The sequence below is a fragment of the Drosophila biarmipes genome, chromosome X, assembly GCF_025231255.1.
Source record: "Drosophila biarmipes strain raj3 chromosome X, RU_DBia_V1.1, whole genome shotgun sequence".
Taxonomy (NCBI): Eukaryota; Metazoa; Arthropoda; class Insecta; order Diptera; family Drosophilidae; genus Drosophila; species Drosophila biarmipes.
Genome location: NC_066611.1, coordinates 25,688,445 through 25,698,799, shown reverse-complemented (window position 1 = coordinate 25,698,799; position 10,355 = coordinate 25,688,445).

The following is a 10,355-nucleotide window of genomic DNA, read 5'->3' as shown; positions in this document are numbered from 1 at the left end:
TTTCTGCAATAAAAATTGCTAGAATGAAAACTGAGGCCACCACAGTGTTGGCGAGGTTTGTTGGCGTTAGAGTGGGCGTGGTACCCCGCTGACAACAAACGCAGGAAGCGCAGGAAGCCCAGGAATATGCATGCCAAGTCTAAATATTCTAGCTCTTATGGTTTCCGAATTCTCAGCGTTCATACGGGCAGCCGGACATGGCTGGATCGACTCGGCTAGCTATCCTGATAAAGAATATATATACTTTATGGGGTCGGAAACGCTTCCTTCTACCTGTTACATACTTCCGACGAATCCCTTTTACTCTACGAGTAGCGGGTACAAAAATTCGCTTTAGAATCTTAAAATTCGAAGTTAACGGCGATGCCTTTTCTAAATTTTCGAAAAAAGCTTCACTTAGTAATTTGACTATATTTGAAGCCAATTATTTTCGGAGTTGAACAACTTTCTAATTCATAGAAGTAATCATTATAAAATCAACATTTTAGAATTTTGTCCTTGAGTCAAATGCCGAGGGGTTTTAATTCTTTTTTGAAGCTAAAAGTATGCAACAATATATTTGCATGTCTTTTGGATGTTCTTCCGAAAGACCCCAATATTTTTCCCTCCATAATTGAACACATTTTCACATACACTAAAGCAGTCCCAAAATGAGTTATTTTTCGATAGTAACAGAACGTTGTCCGGGTATACTATTGCTAGATAAAAAATCACACTGGTCTTTATTTGTATTGTCCCATTTTTTATTATATTTCTGGATTTAAGCCAAATTCGTGGCCAAGGCTTGGTTTCGAAGACGTGAATATCTCATCAGATATCAGTTGCAGATGCGATACCCGCGTGATCGAGGCCAGGCCTTGGTGTGAATTGGGTAGGTCTGGACTAGTACTGGAACATAGGACCCACTGCGACGTTGGGGATCCCACCGTATGTGGCGTTGGTCGGTGCAGCACTCCGCCATTAATGAGAACTAATCCAATGATGCCGGCTCGCCATTGGAGGTGCCCTCACCAATGCCGAGGCGGTGCTTCCTCATCCCCACCAGCATTGATTTCCCCCCCCTCACGCTTTCGAAGTCTCCGGAATCTCTGAGTGCAAACGACCCCCACATCCGTATCGGGATTAGGACACATACGGGATGTAGGCAGTGTTTAAATTCAGAAACTCACCATTGACTTTCTGTAAATGAGCTTATTTTAGGAGGTTGTGCTTGGAAACCCTTTGTTCCGTAGATCCAATCCATCCGCAGTTGGGCCTTCGGTTCTCTCGGCGATTTATGGTAGTTAACTGCAGAAAATTTCTGAGGTTTCGTATTGTATATAGAATCTAGTCATACAATACAAAATCCCGGAAACTTGTTGCGATAATACCAAGATGTCTTCATGTGGAAATAACCACGTGTATGGATGCATACAAACAGTCGGAAATAATATTTATTTAGCCAACAAAGAGCCAAACACTCGTATTGAAAGAGGGATCGGGCGGCAAGGCGACAGCTCGAATTTATTCAATTAGAAGGCCATACAGCAAGACGGATGCCGGTGGGTCGGCATCGGTAGCCACCCATCCGCCACTTCATCAGCTCCTGCATGACACGTGTCCTTGGACAATGGGCATTGGGAGCGCACTACAAGCGACCCACTTAGAAGGCGAGCCGCCCCGCAACGCCCCTCGCTTTCCAGGACCCCGTCAGGTAGCGCTTAATTAGGCAATACAAGACATGGTACAGCGAGTGGGAACGGAAAGCGTTCCTGATTCCATTCTCTAAAATGGAATTTTAAAAAGGACAGCCAAGATATCAAATTCATTTACCTATGAAGTGCAATTATATCCCTTTCGATCCGTGCTTATTTAATATTATTATCTAAATTCTTACTTACAGTACTTAAGGATCAAAAGTATTTTAATCTTAAGCAAGCAAGGCAGGATTGTTGCTACCTTTAGTGATATTGTGTGAGTCGTTCGATTTTTATTAAATTAAATCAAAACTCTTAAAAATATAAAAAAAATAGTCCCAATATAATAAAATATGTCAAAAAAATACCGAGGCTATAATTTGTTTCATAATACTATGGCAGCTATATGATATAGTCGTCAGATTTTGATAAAATTATTAAAAATTTGATTTCCAAGCGTAGGAGTTTATATATGAAAAAACACCAAAGATATATTTTTTGTATATTAATTTCCCACCCATTTTCCGATCGTTCCTATGACAATCGACGATATAGTCGTCCGATTTTGATAAAATTTTATTTGAAATTCAGAACTAACCATCGAACAATCTGATTTTATCATGTGTGCTATTTACACATATCACATGATGTGCATTTGTGAGTTTACCCCGAAATGTACTTAAATGTATTATGAAATTCTGAATTCTACTCATAGTTTTTTTCGATCAAAAAGGTAGCTGTGGAGACGTGGTTCATCACCCCCAAAGGTGGCCCTTTTTTGGAGGGAATCGGAAACAAATGAAATGATTGCATTGAATAAGTTTAATAGATTTTGCCACTCAAAGCGAGACCCATATACATACATATATTCCCAGCAAATCATACAGACACACGAAGTACCGAACAATCACAATGAAAATTGCCGAACTTTATTCGCATGTTGTGGGTGTGGCAAATATTTTATTTGCCGGAGGGGGAAGAGGCTGCCATTGTCATTCTGTGCGAAATTAGGAAGCTCCTGGAAAACAGGAGGTGACAAAATTAGCGAACATAGCCGCACACGTGGCACGGTTTTTGACTTCTTTTGACTCCTTGACTGCTTATTTTGCTGCAGTTGTTGCTGTTTTATTGCCAAGTGGAGGCACGTGTCTGGTCGAATTGGGTGATGCGGTGTCCTGGATGTCCTGGAGGGCCAATAGCCGTGGGCAAGGCCGCGGGCGGTGGCCAGGGGTCGCGGATGTCCGTGCGGATAGGGCTGCAGCCGTGAATGCGGAAGCGGAAGCTGATGCGAATATGTGCGCGGATGTGGACGTGTACGCCATCCGCATGCCATCCAACAAAGGCATTGCGCTGACGTCAACGCACGCACCCACTCACAGGTGCGGAAACGGGATCGGGAACAGCTCCTATCACCTGCGAGATGGTCCTCCCATTTGCTCGCCCATATCCTGGGGGACCCCTTGTTCATCCACGCTGACCCAGAAGCCAAACAATGGCTCCGCAACAAACAGCCAGACCTGAGGTTTGAGTTCCTAGTCTGCTGTGCCCGAATTCCTTCCAAGTGATAGTAATGGCAGGACTCATATAGATAAAAATAAGAAATTAAGAACATGTTTTTTTTTTAACAAATTAATTAAATTTAATTTCAAAACGATTTTTTCATACAATTGTTTTTGAAAATCATATAAACAATTCTATGAGTACTTTCTTACTTCAGCTGGGTAATTACAAGAAATCAAGTACTAACTGCGTTAAATTTTCAAATTCAATTAGTCTTCTTAGCCAGCTATTAAAAAGCTATTTTCCAAAACAATGGACCCTCAATTCATCATTCAGCTTCTATATTTTTCTGTGGTATTCGTTTTTTGTACATATTTCGTACCATTAATGATTTTCAGTTACCATAAAACTATTTTTTAATTTCCGTTTCTTTTAATTATTTAATTTGTGTTAAAGGTGCCAAAAAGTATGCTGTGAAAAAGCAGATATTTTGGCTAATCTTCGTTCGTCTTTTGATTGTTGCCTACTTTTGGGCAGGGGTGGGGTTTTTTTTTTAAACTTTCTTTCCGAGTGCAAGGTGTTTATTCGAGTGAAAACTATTCAAATAACACAGCCAAACTAACTTAAATTGCCAGTTGCAAGAGTTCCACAGACAAAAAAAATTAAGCGACTTGTTTGGGGAGGAACGGGAAGCGGAACACATGTGCAAATTGATTTCGAATTTTTGTGGCATAATTCCACAATTCATTTGATCTTCATTTGCCTGTTATCGCTGTGACTCTTTGTTGTTACAATTTCGCATTCACAATTGTTTGCCATCCGACGCTAAAGAGGCACATCCACATCCACATCCCAGGAAGAGTCTTTGCCTACTCGAATTACTGGCACATTGACATCGACACATTAGGGCAAGTGCAGTCGAATTCGCCGGGATTGCCATTGGGACTGCTACACATTGGCATTGGCGGGTAGAATCGAGTGGAGTGGAGTGGAACAACCACCCCCGGTGAGGCAGTGAAACAAAAAGCCAGGCATTAGAGATTTCAGTCACTAACTCTGATTCACGCAGTTGTCCATCATGTCCTTCCCCTTCGAGCGGCAACTGTGCGCTTTAGAGCGACACCCCGAGGTGTTGGCTATCGCAGTCACTAGAGCAGCCGAAGGAGGAAGGACAGCTCCTGGCAGGTCCTCCTCCTCCACCTCCATCTCTGCTCCCGTCTCCGTTCCCGTAAATATACAGAGGCGTCGGCGCCTGGCTGCCAAATCGAGCATATGCGCCCTTGGATTAGGGCGACTTGGGTGCCCATTTCTGGGGTTTCACGTCTCCAGTTGCAAATGCTCTTTGGTACTAAGCATAATTCGAGGTTTAGTTCCATGATGAGAAAATAACTGCTAATATACTACTTTTCTACTTATCTGTGGGTTTATTTCTTTCGGACTTCAGAAATAATTCTAATTTGATTTTCAAGTGTTGATCACAGTGTAAGTACCAGGAACTTACGATCTTGGGATCTGGGAAATAGAGAGATCTGGGAACTAGAAGCGCAGACCCATGCTCTACCAAATCTTTGTTTCGCAGTCTAAAGCTTGCTTGTTCTTGAAACTACTATACCATAGTTACCTACAAAGTAAGATTCCGGTCTGTCGATCTGCCTGAGCAATCTCCATCTCCTAGGTTGCGCTTTCCACATCTTTGTTTTTTATAAGATTAATACACCATAAATACCGATAAGGTTTTAGAACTCGATCTGTTTGATCTGTCTGTGTAATCAATCTCCATCAGTTGCTACTGATGGTCGATGGTGATGGGGAGCGGGAAGGAGAGGTGGATGGAAATGTCTCAATTGAAATCGGACGTGTAGTGCACTTGTGCAGGACCACCGGGAGTGCCGCCACCCTTTTAGGAACTTGCCACCCCTTCGGGAGGAGGATGAGGATGCTGAGGCTCAACTGCCCGTGTGCTCAGCTTCATTTGAAGTTATTTAGGCAATAATTACTATTGTGTCTTATGCTTACATTTTGCGCCTGCTGCAGGGGAGTGAAGTGGTCCGCAGGCGGGCTTGGGTTCGGGTTCGCGTTCTGGTTTGGGTTGGGATTCCACGCCCACCCCATTGCCGTCGTCACCCTCTTGACTTAATGAGGCCTTTTTGTACTCTTGATGGATTTTAAATTGTTGTCATCATCGCTATTTGTTTGCTGGTGCTGGTGCGTTGGCAAATTGTTCGAGCGAGGAGAGGGTGAGGGTCGCTGGGGAGGCGGTCCGTGCGTGGGCTGGGTAAAAGCCATTCCTGTGGGCGCGGGCTAATCCTGGCAGTGGGATTGCGGTTGCAGGTTCTGCTAAGCGGATACGGATGCGGATGCTTTGTCTGGGTCATGCTTTTGACGCCCGAAAGCGCCTTATCCGCATCTCATCTCTGCTCATCTTTTCCAGTAGAAGGTCAATTTAGCTAATCTATCCGAGCTTCAAATCCCGCACATAAATAAAGTCAAACCACGTCGAACAAGTAGAAAAAAAACAGTTCAAAGTGTACAAAAAAGAGGTGAATTATTCTACTAAAAGGCAATACTTATAAATATATCCAATATGCACTCAATATCATTTGCATAATGGTGATATTGCAGACGAAATTATCTTAAGAAAAAAACAATATATATTATTATTATCTGTGAAATGAATAATTTAAATAAATATTGTTTTCTTTTACGATCCTTTTTTCTTTATTGTTGTCTTCCTAACTGAGAAATGGTTTTATCACCTATCGGTTTTCAAAAACACCACCTACGAGCTGTAGGTTTCAACGACTCTGTCTTTGAGAGCTTACTTTAATTAACTTAGAGTAATTATTAATTTAACATGCTGCTTTAAATGTCGCAGTACACAGCCACTTCATCGAAAAGATTGGGGTGGGCCTTATCCAGCTTTTTACAAGCTTTTGTCTCCGCTCCCAATGGCCATTAAAGATTTAGCAACCTGTCGTCTCATTGCCTTTACCGCAGTGCTGCAAACAGCCCATCTATACATGGGTTCCGCTTGTCCTTCCTCGCCTGCGTTCACGCATGGTCAGTCCTCGGGAAGAAGCCAGGGGGAGACGGGGGATGCTCAGGAACAGGACGACAAGGGGAATGGGATCATGAGCCTGAAATGCGGAGCGGCCGCATGCTCTCGCCCCTTTACAGTTGCAAATTACATTCAAATTATACGATTTTGATAAGAGGGACATTCAAAAGTTTCCAATTTCAAGTTGTGCCGCTCTTCAAGTGCCGAGACCTGCGTCCTTCATCCAGCGTCGAAAAGTTCCCGCTAAACTTGTCACAAAGTGTGCGTGTGTTCGGGAAGGATGAAAGAGCACGGCAATATGCGGATGCGAATGCGGATGCTAGTGCGGAACTGTAAAGGCAAAGGCAGCGGACAAAAAGTTGACATATGTGCGCCCCGAGCACTTTTCCGGAAACAGCAGGGCGACATTTTTTCCATTTCTACCTTCTTCCATCCTACCCCCGTGTATCATTTTATTTTTTTATATATATTTGCGATGAGTTCTGGGTATATCTTCAGCATCAAGGGACATTCACTTGATTTCAGTCGCAGGGTCCATGATAATCATGTTGTTCTTGTAGTTTTTTGATGTTTCCCATCGCGCTGTCCTCGAAAATGGTACGACTGAAAAATGTATGTACCAGAGTCCTGAAGAGGCGGAGCAACCGTAGCTCCTAACCCACCCACACAAGTTCCATCCATCCGTCCATCCATCCATCCATCCATCCATCCAAACATCCTGCCATCCCTTTTCTCGCTTCTTCAGTCTGTGCGAGGGTTTTGAAGTTTCACTAATATATGTAGGAAAATGCAAGTGAAATTGAGTTTTTAAATGATGCCAATTAAATCGAAAGATTCAAATCATTTAAATGTTTCACTTGGAAACCCAGCTCTTGAAGTTGGCCAGCATTGTTATTACCGTTTTCCACAAGATTTTACGCTGTTTTGTTACATTTTTATCAGGCTAAATCAGCTTAAAGCCGAAAGATGATTTTATAGGGTATATGTGTGTACTAAGAAAGATGCAAGCTGGTTAGGATAAATCCTCTTAGCTTCCAAAAAAGTTATATTTGACTTTTAACAAACAAATACTACTTCTTTGCTCGCTTGGAGGAGATGACCTTTTCTAAATTCTAAATTTGTATTGCCTTGTCTCATCACTCTGTTTTTTATGCTGGGCCTTAACGTCAACTTTTTGTGTTGAGGAATGAACAGATTTAATACATTCAACTGTTAAAAATCCAAGTTCAGCCACCAAACACCTAAAGTCGGCGTTAACATCAAATTCATTCGTAGGATCTGCGTAGTATGTAAACGCGGGTTCGATATCAGAAGTTCAACCAATAATAAAAACGATAAAAACAGGTATATGTAACATTTGGAAAATGTTTGTACAAATATATAACACCCCTTTAGCTCTACGAACAATATGATTGTTTTGTATTTAGTATTCCGAAATACTTTAAAAAAATATGGAGTTATTCAATTGAACTCCGGCTTCATTCAAAAATAATGTGTTATGCATCCTTTTTGCAGCTTTAAAAGCCAAAAATTTTCACACAAATACCAAAAAGAGTTGAAGTTTCTTTGTAACAACTGTTACGTTTTCTTTTTGAAAGGGGGTTATCAAAATATTTTTCCTGCAACTAGGATACTATAGGATACTTTTTCAGGTGTAAGCTTGGTATCTTTGAAGTATTGCCTACGCATTTCGCTCAGTGGAAAGTGGTAAACTTAGCGGGACTCGCTCCGGGAAAACCTCTTAAAGAAGCTCGAATTTCATCTCTACAAGCGTAATTGAACTTCCTCCTCCTGTGAGCATGTGCCTGTGTTTAAAAGCATTCAAGAAACTAATAGGCTAAATTAAGCGCGTTTAAGCGCGACAAGGAATAAAAATGCGTTTTGCAATCAAAGTAAAAACGTAAAAAAGAAATATAAAAAGAGTCGGAAGAGCGTGTAAGAGGGGGAATTTCACAGAGGGACTTTCAGAAATGTTTAACGGCGCACGCAGACATCACAAAAGAAATATAAGGGCGGTTGGCAGGGGCGGAGGCTAGTGCTCCAAGTAGTGGGCGTGGTGCAGCCACAAGGAACGAGTAAAAAAATGACAGCAGCATCAGCTAAATGAGTTGAAGGACGAAACAGGCGAATGGGGGTGATATCAAAGTCCTGGCAAAATGGCGTCAGCTGGTTGTGGGTGAGGGGGACTTTGTTTGAGGGGGTGGGGGAGGGGAGGTATGGGACGAGCACTTTCCAGGCGCCCAACCATTTTCTTTTTGCTTTCCTTTTCATACCCTTTAATCGTAGCTCAGCGAGCTATATGCATTTGATACAAAACAAATGTTGTAATTAGGGCTTATAGGAATTACAAAAAATATACCTAATTAACTGCCCATATATATTTACTTTGTTACAAGTAGTGTTACAAGGATTTTAATAATAACTTGGACCTACAAAAATGTAATTTGGAAAATAATATTTTTCATCCTCTTTCTAAGTAGGCAGGAATCTTGTATTCCTAGTACTGGGTTGATTTTTATGCCATATTAAATAGAACCCTACATCAAACTAAAGTACAAATCCTCACCGCGCCTTTTAGGTATGCTAAACATTCGGTGCAAGCTTAAAGCGGGGTATCCTGCAGTCGCAACACTGTAATAAAGCGATAATACTCGTTTCATTTTGGCTTTTTTGTCTTTCGCATTTTTTAGCCCTGTTCTGTTCCTTGAACTTTTCCCTTTTTACCAATGTTCTCGGTTGTTTTTTTGCTCTTTGCTGTTTTTGTTGTCGGGCGCTTTTTCTGTTGCGGCAGCTATTTGAAAATTTTTAAAAGATGCTTTTAGCGGTAAATAATGAAAAGTTAAAAAGCCACATCAATGAGATACATTTTTCTTACTTTTCTTGCAAAGTGATGGTGGGTTTTTTCTTTTTTTTGATTCGACCCCCAAATGTATGCTTGTGGGTGTGTGTGAAGTAGTCCTGGCGAAGGACTCCCTCTCACTCTAAAGCCATCATCAGTGAAAACAACAGCAAAACAAAAATTGAAAGATGTCCACCCAGGCTGGACAACTACGACATCAATACATAAGGCAAAAAAGTCTTGATATTGCTTTTTCGGGCTTGTGCCTTGGCTTTTTCCGGCTTTGTTGGTTGCAAATAGACAGAAATGGAATAGATGGATAGAAGCCTTAATTGATGTTATGATGATGATCACCATCCACCACCAGAACCCCCGCCGCCTGCCACTTTGCCATTGCAATCCCTGTGTTCGGTGATATGTTCTTTGTGGCCAACGCTGCGTATGAGTACCATGCGAGCAGAGAGCAAAGGCAAGCTTGCCTGTGGCCATGTGCGGGTGTATGGGTGATAATGGGCGGCGGGTGGTAGGGGTCCTGGCAGCAGGATGTGCAGTGGCTGTGGCCAACAGCTCGCCTGTGTGCGTGTGTGCACAGATACAATTTGTAATGATACACAAATTAGTATCCTAAATGGATGCTTAATAGCCTGCTTCACTGCCTCGTTCGCTCGACCCCCTTCTGCCCCACCTATGTCTCTTTAACTGGAGTGTATGTGTTTGACTTCGGGGAGTACCCCGTACGCCCACTGAGAACACTTAGTTGGCCGTGTGTTGGATGCCCTTTGACCTAACATTTTAGCTTGAAATTCAACCTTAAATCTTGGATAGTTTTCTCGAAGTGGTGTGGCACCTCGCTAAGACTGGACTATTTTGCCTACTACCTAATTTCGACCCAATAAAATTAGGTTTTAGCGGTCGTTTTGCGAAAAAAATTCGAAATAAGGAATATTATACTTTGTTGAGCTCGCAATTCCAATAAATTGGCATTCAAACCTGAAAACTATTATTTTTACAATTTTAACAAAAAACATGTAAAAACGCAAAAAAATTTTCTCAGAATGTATTGCGGGTCGTTGCCTAGATTGTTAGCTTCAAATTGCCGATCTTTCAGCTTTTCAGCGCCTTTTTTAACCAAGTAACAATTAAGGAGCTCGTAATTAAATTTCCAATAGATTGGCATTTAAAAATGGAAACATAAAATTTTTACCGATTTTCGCTGCCTAAAACAGTAGGTCTTTTAGCTGTGCGATAAAAAATAGCCTAGATAGTGAGCTGCTCAAAGAGT